Genomic DNA, 19,316 nt, shown 5'->3' on the forward strand with positions numbered 1-19,316 from the left:
AGTATCGTCCCCTCATTGCTGGTCACTTTTTCTATATAACAAGTAATACATTCCTTTATCTCAATTTCACACACACACACACTCTCTCTCTCTCTCTATTTCTCTATCTCTTTCTCTCTCACTTCATCATTGTCTTTCCCTCTCACTATTTATCAATTTGTCTCTCTCTCTCTCTCTCTCTATTTTTCTCTCTCCCTCCCTCTCTCTCTATTTCTCTCCAATCTTTATTTCTCTCTCCCTCTCTATCCCTCCCTCTCTCCATTTATCCCTCCTTCCCTCGCTCTCCCTTCCTCTCTCTATTTCCATCTCCCCCCTCTCTCTCTATCTCTCACTCTCTCTATTTCTCTCTCCCCCTCTCTCTCTCACCCTCCCTCTCCTCCCCTCTCTCCACCTATTAATTTCCTTCTCCCTCTCCCTCTCTATCCCTTTTCTCATTCTACCTTTCCCTCTATGTATTTCTCTCACACACTCTATTCCTCCCTCTCTACCCCTTTTCTCTCTCCCTTCTCCCTCTCTCTCCCTTTCATCTTTCTACCTCTCCCTCTATTTCTCTCTCTCTCTCTCTCTCTCTCTCTCTCTCTCTCTCTCTCTCTCTCTATGCATGCATTTCTATCCATTTTCTCTTTCTACCTCTCCCTCCCTCTCTATCTCTTTCCTCTCTACACCTCCTCCTCTCTCTATTTCTCTCTCTACCTCTTTTCTCCTTTCTCTTTCTCTATTTATCTCTCTACCTCTTTGCCCCTTTCTCTTTCCCTATTTCACTCTCTCCCTCTCTCTATCTCTCTATGTCCATCTCTATATCCCTTTCCTCTCTTTCCCTCTCAATTCATTCCCTCTCACTACCTCTCTATGTCCATCTCTATATCCCTTTCCTCTCTTTCCCTCTCAATCCATTTCCTTTGCCTCTCTCTATTTCTCTCCTATCTCCATTTATCTCTCTCTCTCTCTCCCTCCCTCCTTCTCTTTCCCTCTTCCTCTCTATCCCTTTCCTTCTCCCTCTCCCTCTCCCTCTCTCTATTTCTCTCTCACTTATTACCTTCCTCTCTCTATATTTCTATCCCTCCCTCTTTCTATATTTGTCCCTCTCCCTCTTCCATAACAAGCTACCAATATTTTTGGAAATGTGCATGGAATCCACCAAGACAGTTGATCTAAAAATCTGTCCAATATGGCAACTTGTAGAAGACTAATAACCATCACATTTTACTTTGAAGTGACTCTTCATGGACCATTTTTCACTCATACTAGCTTTGGGCATTCATTTGTGCAAGGGGTCATCCAAGGAATTCTTCCCTCAAATCATGGCTCTCCTATAAAAATGGTGTGTGTCCCTAATAAACTATATTCTTCATCATCGACAACCTCTGGGACTACGTATAATGCACATGCATAGTAACCTGAGGTGACCAAGCATACCACAACATCTGTATCTTGGAAACGCACAAACATAAAGTTAAGGATTTTTTAGAAAGCAATGAGAACAAAGGCTCATTTACCTGCATACGCCTTGGAATATGGAATATCATGCATGTTTTTTCACAATAATCTCCCGACCCCCATAATATCTTAAGCTCATCAACCAATGGATAGTGATAAACATTCATATTTTTAACTTGATATCATCTAAGTACCTACAATATAAGGATCGGGTATCCTTTCTTCATAGAAATCCATGGTGAAATATTGTAGTTGAAAAGGAATATTGGCTACACATTGTAAGAGGTTGAGCAGAGTCTAAATGGATTCGCACAATGCATAAGCAAGACCAAGTCCAACATTTCTTACCTCCCATGCAAGGCTAGGAAATATGGAATCAATGTGACCCTACACATATAAGTTTGCTGGTATACACATCAATTCCATTTGTGGATCTATTTTGCACATACCACATTGTCAAGCTTGTCATGTGCTTGATGTGCAAAACATGTGCTTGAAGTTAAATATATTTTGGAAGAATATGTGTTGAGACGCAGAGAAAACTCTTATATCCTTTAATGATTTGAGTTTATTTTTTTAATTATTAATAAAATGCTTCATAGTGATTATGGTTCTTCTTTCATATATGTTTTTATATCCAAGTTTATTTGTAGAAGTCAAGTTTGGATTGTGGATTTTTTTGAGCTAGAGTCGACGATTGCAGATGGCTATTTTAGAGATTTTATTCTCTTTTTCCAAGGTTGCAAGGACGCTCCCTGATTAAGTGTGGGGATATGTTGAGGTTTGAATTGACTTGTTTTTTTAGCTGATTTTTTTTACTTTTATGAGTTGAATAGTTGGTTCTGAGGGTTTTTTGATATATTTAATATTTTTTAAGTGTTTGGGATGGTTTGATTATGGTTGAGAAGTTGGTAATGATTTTTGATTGAGATATGATGTGTTGATTGGTTCTGTTAGGTTTGATTTGCTTCTGTTTTGATCAGTTTTCTTTATGTTTGAGAGGTCATGGTTGTAGATGAATGGTTTGAGGAATGATTGAGAATGTGTTGGATAGTTTTTGATGTTTTGAATTGGTTTTAGTTTGAGCTATATGATTTTTATTCCTTCTATTAACCTTGTGTGAAGTGTTCTGAAGAGTTTTTGTAAATCTTCTATTTTGTTATGTTTGTTTCTATAAGAGTTTTTATTTATGGATTTCTAGCTTGAAATATTTTTAAAATTTTGGAAAGAGATAAATGGAAGCTCTTTGAATCTAAAAGAAGCAAAAGAATTAGCTCATGAAGAGTGGAGGTGAAGATTGAAGTGACACTGACATTAGTGATCAGTATAGTATCTCTGGTGACCTTTTGTATCAAGCATACCTCTTGGGAGGGGTATCCATGACCAAGAGAGGATTATTGAGTATCATTCTTTTTTATTCCAATGTATTATTGATTGAAATCATATGTGAGAGAGAGATTTTATGAGAGAGCCAATTTTTATGAGAAAACATTTTATCTATATTAGAGAGATTGAGAGCCAGACATGTAATGATTTCCATTCAAGGTTACTCATTTCTTTGTGTTCTTTTGGTTTTTTAATGGTTTATATGAATAATATGTTGAATATTTATTATGATAAATCTATGGGAGTTTCACTATATGATGTTGCATGAAGATGGGTTGTTCTTGGTATTCTTTATTTTCTTATGGTTGACCCCTAAATCTATCAACCAACACCGAGTATATATTGACAAAGCATCAATCGATTGTGAAGCATCCAACGAAGAAGCTGCCAAGATAATATCATCAGATGTATCATGTTGTATTACATTGATCTCCTTAATCTTCACACTAGATTTTCTAGGCATAATGCTTTGATCATTAGTCTTGTCCTACACTTTATCTTTTATATTTTTCTTGTGCTTATATCTTTGTGCATTTTATGGCACTATGGCCAAATATGACCTACTTTCCCAACAATAATGACAAGTAAGATCGGAATTATGGCCATGAGACTTAGTGCGAGACTATCTACATATCCTAGATTGAGACCAGTTGTTAGAGTCTCTACCATGGCCATTGCCATCTTGCTTGCCACTCATAGTCAATGCATGTGATGTACACAAAGCATCCACATTCTTTTGATTCCTCTCTTCTATCAAGAGGGCACTCTCAACATCTTGCAATTTGTGCCCATCCTTAGCACAAAGAGAGACCATACGAGAATTGTTCCATGACTCATGTAGAGTACCAAGCAGAAATAAAAGATACAAAGCATCCTTGAACTCAATCTACTGCAAAGCTAAATGTCTGATGATGGGGTGAAACTCATTCAAGTGTACAGACATAGAATTCCCTTCCTTCATGTAAAGGTCCCCATCAACTGTTTTAGCTAATAGATTTGAGATGTGAGACTTGGCTTCTCATAAATGTTCCTAATTTATGTCCAAAGCTCATATACAATCTCATGTCCAGTTACAATATTGTAGTGAATCTTCTTAGAGAGTGACAAAATGATTGTGGACTTGTATAGCTAATCTAGTTTATCCCAATCCTCGATTGCAATGTTTTCAGCTTTAGTACTTCCATTTTTTAGTGGTCTAGCCTGCAATTTCTACATTAAAACTTGCCTTATCTAGGTCTTCCAATAGCTATAATTGGTCCAATCCAATATTGAAGATAGAATTTTTGCAAGAATCACTAGCCATAATGAGACTAAGAAAATTTAGAAAAAGGCAAGAAGGGCTACTATAAGACCCTACAAATTAGTCCCAAAACCACTATTAAATCAAGTAGAAAATAGGAGATAGTGCCAAAGTAATGAGCTATCCATAAACTCTAAGAAAAAGACTGTCAAGTCTAGGTGAGTGCCCTCAAATAGAATGCATAGAAATAAAATGACAAGTTGCTATTTAAATAAAAGCGCTATGCCAACAACCAACTGTGAGCAATGAAAAATAAAGAAGCCATGAATAACTGGTACTTAAGACTGTCACAACCGCAGTATGCCAGAAACCATACATGCAATAGACATAGACATCATGCACATGGTAGGTCTCAAAGGTAAATGAAGAGAACTCCTAGATGTATAACCTAGTGAGTGACCAAAGCTTAATACATAACCCACAAGCATATAAATACCACTAATAATACCTTGACAAACATAAATACCAGGTCCAAGCCAAGAGATCAAATCATCCCACAATAGGATAATTAGATCCAATAAATATCAAGAGAGTATATATATGTCGCAATGAGTTTTGCTATCTCATTGTAATAACTTCAAGCTTAATTGCATAAACCAATTGCTCTATAATACATCCAAGTGCCAATGTGGCTCACTATATAAAATCGAGTAGCTCCCATTGAAGCAAATTTTGGATGCCAAATGAGCAAGCAAAGCTCAAAAATCATGTGAATGATATTCGAATATCCAAGATTCATAGAGCATACATCCAAAAGCATTGAACCCAAGTAGTCTGCAAGGCTTTGATTGTAGCATCCAAGGATATAAATGATAGCCAATGTCAAAGAATCCAATCTTAACTTAAGAGCATTTTATAAACATATCCAATATAGGCATACATGACAATCTAAGATTTGATACATCCAATATGTGGTACCCAAGTAGCTTCAAAGCATGATGAGCATAATTTTTATTAGACAGATGGTTGCTAACCACTATGAGAAATAGGGGTATGAATCTCAAATTTGAGTGAACGAGAGCTCAATCAAAACCCAAAAGCATTCTAAGACATATGTCAAGCATCCCCAAGTGTCAAGTGAACATTTTGGCATTTGTACTAAGCCCTAGAGGTATCAAGTGATAATAGACATATGCTTCTCCCAAGTAAATGACATTTAGCCATGTTTCTAAATCAATGAAATATCTTAGAAAAATGAGCCAAATGTATGCTCAAATCAATCCAAAAGTATAACCATATCATTCAAATTCCAAAATAGCATCCCCAAAGCATAAAACATACATTATGAAATTTACTGTTTGCTATCAAATCCAATCCATTATATTTGTGTGAAATAGAGAGCCTAAAAGTTCATAGAATTACCTCTTTGAGTGCATAAATTTGTAGCTCTTATTGCACTCTTCATTTTTAGCTATAGAATGCCTAAATCCAATACCATATGCAAAAGTTATGGTCAAAATACAAAAGTGCTATCAAGCTATTGTAGTAGTTATCCATGACTTCTATAGCATGCTCTATATCCACTAAAAATTTAATAAAGTGGTTACTCCTCAACTCAATTAGCACTCAACAAGGCTCAGTTAAGCCTTGGGAAGCTCCTCAACAAGTCCAAAGCAAGCTGAGGAAGGAAAGATTCAATGCATACCTCGAGAGAAAAAAAACTATGGTTGCCATGATACCTTGAGTTGAAGCTCTAAATCCAAGCTAGAGAAAATAATGAAGAAGCTTCTTGAATGGTTGGCTATGATACCAATTTTCTCTAATACACAAGCTAGAACCTTCACCTTTTAGAAGGATGGTAAGATCTATTTAAGAGAGACATGTTTGCCTCTTGAGCCAAACTTTGGCAAAGGTAGTATGTAGAAGGATCTTGAGGAACTGGCAACAAGAAATGCATTTTGCAACCATAGATGTTGTTACTGTGGTTTACAGATTGAAAAATATATTGGTTCTCTTGGTATATGGATGGATAACATAAAGTTTGAAATATGTTCAAGTGTTTTAGATTGTGTAGAAAAGGGAAAGACTTTTAAGGCTGAATTGTCATGTGCTAGTTGAAACATATGGAGTATAATAAGTTGAAATTCTTAGGTTGACTCTTTTATAGCCACTCTATATCTACTATGTGTTGAGAGAGAGAGAGAGTACGAGAGAGATACACAAGACAGGCTCCCAAAGAATGATTCATATTGATGTAGAGTTAGTATATATAGGTGAGACCCAAGTCAAGTGAGAGATGATATATATAGTTGTAACATCCCCACTCAAACAAAGGTCTCTGCTGTGAGTGAAAAAACCCTTGGGGAGAACAAGGGAAAAACCCGAGCCTCTACACATACCTATGATACAAAAATGATTTACTATAAAGTTTTCTTGAATATAATGATACATGCCTCAATCAGTGAGACAAGAACTTGGAACAATACCAAGTGCATGTCTTAATGAGCTAAAGCAAGCTTCACTAAGAGCTTTTGTGAAGATGTCTGCAACCATTTGAACACTGGGACAATGCTCCACCATAATCGAACCTTTCTTGACTTCATGTCGAACATAATGATAATGAATAGCAATATCCTTTGATTTACTATGTTGTATATAGTATTTGGTAAGACTAATAGCACTTTGGTTATCGCATCGAAGAGGTGTACTAGATTATGAAGGATGTCCCAAATCTACAAGTAGTTGTCGAAGCCAAACTAGCTCACGAGCTGCTAATGATGCAGCAACATATTCGGCTTCAGTTGTAGAAACCGCAACACATCGTTGTTTCTTGCTGGACCAAGAAACCAAACATCCATTTACAAAGAAACCATTCCCACTTGTAGATCGCATGGATAAGTGTGAGCTTACCCAATCGGCGTCTGTATATCCAATAAGGTCAAATTCCTTAGTACCCTTGAGGTACTTAAGAATACGTTTTGCAGCACTCCAATGAATAGTGGAAGGGGAAGAAAGATACTCTCCCAAAAAGTTAGCTGCAAATAAAATATCTGTTCTTGTGTTTAAACCAATAAATTGAAGACAACCAACAAGATTAGCAAAAGGTTGATGAATGGCTGATTCTTCATTGCGTGTTGTAGATGTACCCTTGGTAGAGCTTGAAAGAATGAGAGTGTTGGCAAAGTGCGCATTTGTCAACCCAAACTTCTTAACAATATCATTAATAAACTTTGTTTGGTGAAGAAGAAGAATTCCTTGTTGTCCGTGTCGATGAACTTAAATACCCAAACAAGAATGTATGTCACCAAGATCCACCATTTCAAATGCAGTCGATAAAAGATTCTTCATAGCATCCAAGAAAGCAATATTATTTGACACAAGAATAGTATCATCAACATATAGATCAAGAATAATAAAATATTTGTCCTCCCTTTTGATGTAAAGATTTGGGTTAGCAAAACATGCAACAAAACCTTTAGATGTGAGGAACTGATCAATCTTAATATACCAAGCACGAGAGGCTTGCTTCAATCCATATAATGCACGATGAAGCTGGCATACAAGATGCTCCTTTCCTGCAATCATAAAAGCTTCAGGTTGCTCCATATAGATTTCTTCTTCAAGATCTCCATTGAGAAAAGCCGTTTTAACATCCATTTGGTGAATTTCTAGATGAAATAGTGTTGCAAAAGCCAAAATCATACGAACAGTTGTGGAGCACACAACGGGAGAAAATGTTTCTTGATAATCTACTCCTGCAATCTATAAGTAACCTTTTGCAACAAGTGGTGCTTTGAGCTTATCAAATGAGCCATCAGCTTTGGTCTTGTTTTTATAAACCCATTTACATTTGATAGGAACATGATTTGGGGGGAGTTCAGTAAGAATCCATATGTACCTTTGGAGATTAAAGAATCGTACTCAGCATGCATATCTTATTGCCATTGATCCCTTTGAGATGAATTGATAGTTTCCATATACGATATTGGATTCTCTTGGACAGACATAGCATTATCAAAGACATCATATTCAATAGAATAGAATCCATGCTCTATCTCAATAGGAAGATCGACATAGATCTCCAAATTTTCATCAATCTTCTTTGGAGGTGAAGGAGGTTTATGATCATCAGAACTAGTAGAATCACAAAGCAAGGAAATGCACTAAGCAAAGACTATGTATCATCTGAAACATCTGATGACCATGTGCCACTCATAGTCTTCTCATCAAATATAGCATCAGGAATAATGATAACCTTTTGAGAAGAAGGATCATAAAATTTGTAACCTTTGGAATGATCTAAATAACCAAGAAAAATAACCTTTAAACTTGGAGGATCCAACTTATGTGGAGTGTCCTTGGGCACATGAATATAAGCAATGCAGTCAAATGTGCGAAAGTGAGAGACTGAAGGTGTCTTCCCTGTCCAAATTGTTATAGAAATTTTACCAGCAGGTGTAGTAGTTGGAAGATGATTTTAAATAAAAACAGCTGTTAGAAGTGCTTCAGTCCAAAACTTTTGAGACAAACCAGAGTGGATAAGCATGCAACGTATAGCATTAAGAATTGTGCGATTTTTGCGCTCAGTAACACCATTTTGCTGAAGAGAATAAGGAACTGTAAACTCATGATGAATACCTTGATCCTTACAGAAGTCATCAAATAGATTGGATACATATTCACTGCCATTGTCACTGCAAAGCGTCTTTATAGAGAATCTAGTTTGAAGCTCCACACTTATCTTGTATTGTTTAAATATAGGTAAAGCCTCGAACTTATGTCGAAGAAGATAGACATGTGTGTATCGTGAGAAATCATCAATGAAAGTTATAAAATATCGATATTGAGACTTTGAGGCAGGAAAAGGACCGCAAATATCAGTATGAACCAAATCCAAGAGAGCACAGGAATGTGATGAAGTAGAAGTGTGGAAAGGCGAACGATGGTGTTTTCCAAGTGCACAGTACTCACATATTCCCATACGTGGATGAGATTTAAGATCCATACCTTGCACAAGACCATGACGATGAAGATCAAGAATTTTAGCAAAATCGGAGTGTGCAAATCATTGATGCCATAATTTGCAATCTGCATCTCTAGGGACAGTAACAACATTTGCAACGGTATCGTTCAATGATAGCTCAAATAGATTACCATGTCGAGGAGCCATTGCTATAGTATGCCCGTCTTTCTCTGTACGACATTGATTATGATCAAAGCCAACAAACAAACCAAGATCAACTAGACGAGCAACAGAAAGAAGATTTCTTTGCAAATTTGGAACATGAAGAACTCCTCTTAATATTCTAGTGGATGAAACAGTCCCCATATATAAATCACCCACTCCTTTGACTTGACAAGTTGTATCATCCGCAAGGTAAACAAACTTCTTGACAGGAAGAGAATGATAATTGTGAAGCCATTGCGATTGGTATGTCATGTTTCCAGTGGCACCTGAATCAACGATGAATAGAGAACCATCATGAACATGAAGTACCTTTTTTGGAGAGATATCATAATGGACGAAATTGAGCTCCTGATGAGTATAATCATCATCAGTTGTATTTTTTTAAACAATATAAGCTCGAGAACGTTCTTCATCATATCTGCGTTTATAACAACGACGAGATGGATGATTTGTATGTGCACAATAATCACAAGGAGGAAAACTTTTGGACGAGCGAGGTTGCTTTGTAGTAACTCCATGCTCCTCATCATATTGATGTGCCCAACAATCATAAGCCACATGACATTTCTTATCACAATAAGAACAATTTTTGTTAGCATAAGCAAGTCGAGAAGATTTACTACCTGAATTAGGACATCCACCTTGCTGAAAACGTGAAGTAGGACGCTTGCGAGCAACAAAAGCAGCATCAAAATCCCTTTGTTCGCGAGTGACCAAAACAACATCAGATTTTTCCAAATGATACTCGTGACATTGAGAATATTCAATAAGAGATATACATGCTTTGTCAAAAGTGGATATCATGCTTGTTAGACAAAATAGTGATGATATTGTCATATAAAGGATCTTTGATGGTATGAAGAAGTTGAGTAACAATCTGATTTTTAGCGACAGGAGCGCCGGCAGGACCAAGCTGATTGATAATGTCTTTAAAAGCCTCGATATGAGAGTGAATAGAAGTACCAACCTTATATTGAAGATTTTTCAAACAAGTTTGGAGATATAAAATTTTGGTGACCGATTTCTTCTCAAACGTTGAGATAAGATACTCCCAAATAGCATGAGAGGTTTCCAGATGAAAGACATCCAACATAAGTGAGTCAAGAAAGTGCAAACAATATATAACGACGAGCCGCTTTGTCACAACGAATCCAATCAGTATGATCAATTTTCCATTGTTCAAATAATGGACCATCAGTTAATCACAGAATTGTTATTCATCACATCAATAGGTTGAACTGGGCAAGACAGGTCGCCCAAAACAATATCAAATAATTCGTCACCTTCAAGAATTAGCATCATCTTTGCTTTCCACCCAGGAAAGCCTTGTTCTTGGAAGAAGGGAACCGAACATTGGCCAGTCGGATATCCGTTAACAATTATGCAATTGGCCATGCTTGTATGTCGAGAGAAAACAAATAAGATGAGATCGCAGAATCTGCAAACCATGATCAAGACGAGCATAGTTGAGACGCATGACAATCAAAATAGGGATATGCACGTAAGAATGACAAAAAGTATTGAGTGACTAAAAAGAAAGCCCGAAATAGAGAGGCGTAATGTGCAAGACGAGATGACGCATATAAGAAAAGTGCTATTTCGGTCGAGCAAAGAATGTGAACGATAATAAAATATCGCTAAAAATAGCAAGATGTTTCTCTTGTCGTAATCAACATCATTAACGAAGACGAGCGATTAATAAACTATAATTGGGGATTCACGAACTGTCATTAGAAATACAGTTTTAAATAAAGAATCGCAGATTCGAGCAGAATTGTCGTCTTCAATCCTGAACTGTCATAACTTTTGATCTAGAACTTTGATTAACAAGCGGTTTTGACAGGATTCGAGAGCATTCTACTCTCTAGATTGTCTCTAGTGACTTGCACAACCAAAAATAGATGTTAGGACATTCAATACAAAGGTGAAAGTGAACCATGATAAAACCATATATATGTGGATTTCCAAATAAGTTAAAAAACATATAATAGAGTAACGACATAAGAGAATAGTCAATGACTAACAATAAGCTGATGTAAATGCAATCAATTCTATGGCTCTTGCCATAGCTCGACACACTAGTGGATCTATGCAGAGATCTCCAAAAAAAGAAGAGTCCATTTCACTCTTGAAGAATCTTTATTCACCTATCTCCTCCACTAGATTACTTGTGCTTGTGTCCTATGCATGCCACAAGCCCTCCTCATCCTTCACTCCCTACAATAATAACTCTCCTACTTGCATACTCTCCACGTCCCTACTAGGAAAACTGCTTTCATCACACACTCAAGCCACCCAAGGTATTACAAGCACAATATACAACCAATGAGGTTGTTATGGGTTAATGTAGAAGATCACTTGTTTGGAATCAATTAAGAACTTGTTGCAAAATTGGATCTCCAAAAGGAACACTAGGAAAACGAGGTTTCCACTACAAGAAAATATATCTTGTATCTTCAACAACCATATTTTTCATATTTGATATTATCTCAACAAAGAAAACAACATCATGAATAAAAAATATTCACACAACTTCATAGAAATAATTCTCCCACGACTTTAGTTTCAACAAAATCCATCATTCTCTTCATATTATTTATAGAATTCTTTTATAGACATGGAGAATAAAAAATAATACTCCACTTTGAATGGAAAAATATCACATATGATTCATCTTCAAGGATTGACAAGCGGTTTTGACAGCATTCGAGAGCACGACGAGAGCTACGCACCTGGACCTGGTTTTGTTTTTAAAGACAAAATTAACTAATACTTCTAATTTGAACAAGTTCATGTATCAAATCATCACTTGTGCAAAGAATTCAATCAAGTATAAACAATGAAACAACTTATCTTCCTTGTTGTTGCTACGCATCCATAGCTCTGATACCATGTTGAGAGAGAAAGAGAGTATGAGAGAGATACACAACACATGCTCCCAAAGAATGATTCATATTGATGTAGAGTTAGTATATATAGGTGAGACCCAAGTCAAGTGAGAGATGATATATATAGTTGTAACACTATGTCCCTAAAGCATGCCATTTCATCTACATACATATGCATGAAAATATCCTATAGCTTCTCAACTCTGTATTGTCAGCTCATTCTACTCTCTAGATTGTCTCTAGTGACTTGCACAACCAAAAATAGATGTTAGGACATTCAATACAAAGGTGAAAGTGAACCATGATAAAACCATACATATGTGGATTTCCAAATAAGTTAAAAAGCATATAATAGAGTACCGACATAAGAGAATAGTCAATGACTAACAATAAGCTGATGTAAATGCAACCAATTCTATGGCTCTTGCCATAGCTCGACACATAGTGGATCTATGCAGAGATGTCCAAAAAAAGAAGAGTCTATTTCACTCTTGAAGAATCTTTATACACCTATCTCCTCCACTAGATTACTTCTGCTTGTGTCCTATGCATGCCACAAGCCTTCCTCATACTTCACTCCCTACAATAATAACTCTCCTACTTGCATACTCTCCACGTCCATACTAGGATAACTCCTTTCATCGCACACTCAAGCCACCCAAGGTATTACAATCAAATTATACAACCAATGAGGTTGTTATGGGTTAATGTAGAAGATCACTTGTTTGGAATCAATTAAGAACTTGTTGCAAAATTAGATCTTCAAAAGGAACACGAGGAAAACGAGGTTTCCACTACAAGAGAATATATCTTGTATCTTCAACAACCATGTCTTTCATATTTGATATGATCTCAACAAAGAAAACAATACCATGAATAAAAAATATTCACACAACTTCATAGAAATAATTCTCCCACGGCTTCAATTTTAACAAAATCCATCATTCTCTTCATATTATTTATAGAATTCTTTTATAGGCATGGAGAACAAAAAATAATACTCCACTTTGAATGGAGAAATATCACATATGATTCATCTTCAAGGATTGACAAGCGGTTTTGACAGGATTCGAGACGAGCGCTACGCACCTCGATCGTGTTTTGTTTTTAAAGACAAAATCAACTAATACTTCTAATTTGAACAAGTTCCTGTATCAAATCATCACTTGTGCAAAGAATTCAATCAAGTATAAACGATGAAACGACTTATCTTCCTTGTTGTTGCTACGCATCCATAGCTCTGATACCATGTTCAGAGAGAGAGAGAGAGAGTACGAGAGAGATACACAAGACATGCTCCCAAAGAATAATTCATATTGATGTAGAGTTAGTATATATAGGTGAGACCCAAGCAAAGTGAGAGATGATATATATAGTTGTAACACTATGTCCCTAAAGCATGCCATTTGATCTACATACATATGCATGAAAATATCCTATAGCTTCTCAACTCTGTATTGTTAGCTCATTGTACTCTCTAGATTGTCTCTAGTGACTTGCACAACCAAAAATAGATGTTATGACATTCAATACAAAGGTGAAAGTGAACCATGATAAAACCATACATATGTGGATTTCCAAATAAGTTAAAAAAAATATAATAGAGTACCGACATAAGAGAATAGTCAATGACTAACAATAAGCTGATGTAAATGCAATCAATTCTATGGCTCTTGCCATAGCTCGACACACTAGTGGATCTATGCAGAGATCTCCAAAAAAAGAAGAGTCCATTTCACTCTTGAAGAATCTTTATTCACCTATCTCCTCCACTAGATTACTTGTGCTTGTGTCCTATGCATGCCACAAGCCCTCCTCATCCTTCACTCCCTACAATAATAACTCTCCTACTTGCATACTCTCCACGTCCCTACTAGGAAAACTGCTTTCATCACACACTCAAGCCACCCAAGGTATTACAAGCACAATATACAACCAATGAGGTTGTTATGGGTTAATGTAGAAGATCACTTGTTTGGAATCAATTAAGAACTTGTTGCAAAATTGGATCTCCAAAAGGAACATCAGGAAAACGAGGCTTGCACTACAAGAAAATATATCTTGTATCTTCAACAACCATATTTTTCATATTTGATATGATCTCAACAAAGAAGACAACACCATGAATAAAAAACATTCACACAACTTCATAGAAATAATTCTCCCACGGCTTTAATTTTAACAAAATCCATCATTCTCTTCATATTATTTAATAGAATTCTTTTATAGGCACGGAGAACAAAAAATAATACTCCACTTTGAATGGAGAAATATCACATATGATTCATCTTCAAGGATTGACAAGCGGTTTTCACAGGATTCGAGAGCACGACGAGCGCTATGCACCTGGACCAGGTTTTGTTTTTAAAGACAAAATCAACTAATACTTCTAATTTGAACAAGTTCATGTATCAAATTGTCACTTGGGCAAAGAATTCAATCAAGTATGAACGATGAAACGACTTATCTTCCTTGTTGTTGCTACGCATCCATAGCTCTGATACCATGTTCAGAGAGAGAGAGAGTACGAGAGAGATACACAAGACATGCTCCCAAAGAATGATTCATGTTGATGTAGAGTTACTATATATAGGTGAGACCCAAGCCAAGTGAGAGATGATATATATAGTTGTAACACTATGTCCCTAAAGCATGCCATTTGATCTACATACATATGCATGAAAATATCCTATAGCTTCTCAACTCTGTATTGTCAGCTCATTCTACTCTCTAGATTGTCTCTAGTGACTTGCACAACCAAAAATAGATGTTAGGACATTCAATTCAAAGGTGAAAGTGAACCATGATAAAACCATACATATGTGGATTTCCAAATAAGTTAAAAAGCATATAATAGAGTAGCGACATAAGAGAATAGTCAATGACTAACAATAAGCTGATGTAAATGCAACCAATTCTATGGCTCTTGGCATAGCTCGACACACTAGTGGATCTATGCAGAGATCTCCAAACAAAGAAGAGTCCTATGCATGCCACAAGCCATCCTCATCCTTCACTCCCTACAATAATAACTCTCCCACTTGCATACTCTCCACGTCCATACTAGGAAAACTGCTTTCATCACACACTCAAGCCACCCCACGTATTACAAGCACAACATACAACAAATGAGGTTGTTATGGGTTAATGTAGAAGATCACTTGTTTGGAATCAATTAAGAAACTTCTTGCAAAATTGGATCTCCAAAAGGAACACCAGGAAAATGAGACTTGCACTACAAGAAAATATATCTTGTATCTTCAACAACCATATTTTTCATATTTGATATGATCTCAACAATGAAAACAACACCATGAATAAAAAATATTCACACAACTTCATAGAAATAATTCTCCCACGGCTTTAATTTTAACAAAATCCATCATTCTCTTCATATTATTTAATAGAATTCTTTTATAGGCATGGAGAACAAAAAATAATACTCCACTCTGAATGGAGAAATATCATATATGATTCATCTTCAAGGATTGGCAAGCGGTTTTGACAGGATTCGAGAGCACGACGAGCGCTACGCACCTGGACCTGGTTTTGTTTTTAAAGACAAAATCAACTAATACTTCTAATTTGAACAAGTTCCTGTATCAAATGGTCACTTGTGCAAAGAATTCAATCAAGTATAAACGATGAAACGACTTATCTTCCTTGTTGTTGCTACGCATCCATAGCTCTGATACCATGTTCAGAGAGAGAGAGAGTACGAGAGAGATACAGAAGACATACTCCCAAAGAATGATTCATATTGATGTAGAGTTAGTATATATAGGTGAGACCCAAGCCAAGTGAGAGATGATATATATAGTTGTAACACTATGTCCCTAAAGCATGCCATTTGATCTACATACATATGCATGAAAATATCCTATAGCTTCTCAACTCTGTATTGTCAGCTCATTCTACTCTCTAGATTGTCTCTAGTGACTTGCACAACCAAAAATAGATGTTAGGACATTCAATACAAAGGTGAAAGTGAACCATGATAAAACCATACATATGTGGATTTCCAAATAAGTTAAAAAGCATATAATAGAGTACCGACATAAGAGAATAGTCAATTACTAACAATAAGCTAATGTAAATGCAACCAATTCTATGGCTCTTGGCATAGCTCGACACACTAGTGGATCTATGCAGAGATCTCCAAACAAAGAAGAGTATATTTCACTCTTGAAGAATCTTTATCCACCTATCTCCTCCACTAAATTACTTGTGCTTGTGTCCTATGCATGCCACAAGCCCTCCTCATCCTTCACTCCCTACAATAATAACTCTCCTACTTGCATACTCTCCACGTCCATACTAGGAAAACTGCTTTCATCACACACTCAAGCCACCCCACGTATTACAAGCACAATATACAACCAATGCGGTTGTTATGGGTTAATGTAGAAGATCACTTGTTTGGAATCAATTAAGAACTTGTTGCAAAATTGGATCTCCAAAAGGAACAACAGGAGAACGAGGCTTGCACTACAAGAAAAGATATCTTGTATCTTCAACAACCATATTTTTCATATTTCATATGATCTCAACAATGAAAACAACACCATGAATAAAAAATATTCACACAACTTCATAGAAATAATTCTCCCACGGCTTTAATTTTAACAAAATACATCATTCTCTTCATATTATTTAATAGAATTCTTTTATAGGCATGGAGAACAAAAAATAATACTCCACTTTGAATGGAGAAATATCACATATGATTCATCTTCAAGGATTGACAAGCGGTTTTGACAGGATTCGAGAGCACGACGAGCGCTACGCACTTGGAGCTGGTTTTGTTTTTAAAGACAAAATCAACTAATACTTCTAATTTGAACAAGTTCGTGTATCAAATCGTCACTTGTGCAAAGAATTCAATCAAGTATAAACGATGAAACGACTTATCTTCCTTGTTGTTGCTACGCATCCATAGCTCTGATACCATGTTCAGAGAGAGAGAGAGTACGAGAGAGATACACAAGGCATGCTCCCAAAGAATGATTCATATTGATGTAGAGTTAGTATATATAGGTGAGACCCAAGCCAAGTGAGAGATGATATATATAGTTGTAACACTATGTCCCTAAAGCATGCCATTTGATCTACATACATATGCATGAAAATATCCTATAGCTTCTCAACTCTGTATTGTCAGCTCATTCTACTCTCTAGATTGTCTCTAGTGACTTGCACAACCAAAAATAGATGTTAGGACATTCAATACAAAGGTGAAAGTGAACCATGATAAAACCATACATATGTGGATTTCCAAATAAGTTAAAAAAAATATAATAGAGTACCGACATAAGAGAATAGTCAATGACTAACAATAAGCTGATGTAAATGCAATCAATTCTATGGCTCTTGCCATAGCTCGACACACTAGTGGATCTATGCAGAGATGTCCAAAAAAAGAAGAGTCTATTTCACTCTTGAAGAATCTTTATACACCTATCTCCTCCACTAGATTACTTGTGCTTGTGTCCTATGCATGCCACAAGCCCTCCTCATCCTTCACTCCGTACAATAATAACTCTCCTACTTGCATACTCTCCACGTCCATACTAGGAAAACTGCTTTCATCACAAACTTAAGCCACCCAAGGTATTACAAGCACAATATACAACCAATGAGGTTGTTATGGGTTAATGCAGAAGATCACTTGTTTGGAATCCTATAGCTTCTCAACTCTCTATTGTCAGCTCATTCTACTCTCTAAATTGTCTCTAGTGACTTGCACAACCAAAAATAGATGTTAGGACATTCAATACAAAGGTGAAAGTGAACCATGATAAAACCATACATATGTGGATTTCCAAATAAGTTAAAAAGCATATAATAGAGTACCGACATAAGAGAATAGTCAATGACTAACAATAAGCTGATGTAAATGCAACCAATTCTATGGCTCTTGGCATAGCTCGACACACTAGTGGATCTATGCAGAGATCTCCAAAAAAAGAAGAGTCTATTTCACTCTTGAAGAATCTTTATTCACCTATCTCCTCCACTAGATTACTTGTGCTTGTGTCCAATGCATGCCACAAGCCCTCCTCATCCTTCACTCCCTACAATAATAACTCTCCCACTTGCATACTCTCCACGTCCATACTAGGAAAACTACTTTCATCACACACTCAAGCCACCCCACGTATTACAAGCACAATATACAACCAATGAGGTTGTTATGGGTTAATGTAGAAGATCACTTGTTTGGAATCAATTAAGAACTTGTTGCAAAATTGGATCTCCAAAAGGAACACCAGGAAAACGAGTCTTGCACTACAAGAAAATATATCTTGTATCTTAAACAACCATATTTTTGATATTTCATATGATCTCAACAATGAAAACAACACCATGAATAAAACATATTCACACAACTTCATAGAAATAATTCTCCCACGGGTTTAATTTTAACAAAATCCATCATTCTCTTCATATTATTTAATAGAATTTTTTTATAGGCATGGAGAACAAAAAATAATACTCCACTCTGAATGGAGAAATATCACATATGATTCATCTTCAAGGATTGGCAAGCGGTTTTGACAGGATTCGAGAGCACGACGAGCGCTACGCACCTGGACCTGGTTTTGTTTTTAAAGACAAAATCAACTAATACTTCTAATTTGAACAAGTTCGTGTATCAAATCGTCACTTGTGCAAAGAATTCAATCAAGTATAAACGATGAAATGACTTATCTTCCTTGTTGTTGCTACGCATCCATAGCTCTGATACCATGTTCAGAGAGAGAGAGAGTACGAGAGAGATACAGAAGACATGCTCCCAAAGAATGATTCATATTGATGTAGAGTTAGTATATATAGGTGAGACCCAAGCCAAGTGAGAGATGATATATATAGTTGTAACACTATGTCCCTAAAGCATGCCATTTGATCTACATACATATGCATGAAAATATCCTATAGCTTCTCAACTCTGTATTGTCAGCTCATTCTACTCTCTAGATTGTCTCTAGTGACTTGCACAACCAAAAATAGATGTTAGGACATTCAATACAAAGGTGAAAGTGAACCATGATAAAACCATACATATGTGGATTTCCAAATAAGTTAAAAAGCATATAATAGAGTACCGACATAAGAGAATAGTCAATGACTAACAATAAGCTGATGTAAATGCAACCAATTCTATGGCTCTTGGCAT

This window comes from Lygodium microphyllum, chromosome 28, assembly GCF_053477565.2.
Source record: "Lygodium microphyllum isolate KBCC chromosome 28, Lygodium_microphyllum_v1.1.10, whole genome shotgun sequence".
NCBI lineage: Eukaryota > Viridiplantae > Streptophyta > Polypodiopsida > Schizaeales > Lygodiaceae > Lygodium > Lygodium microphyllum.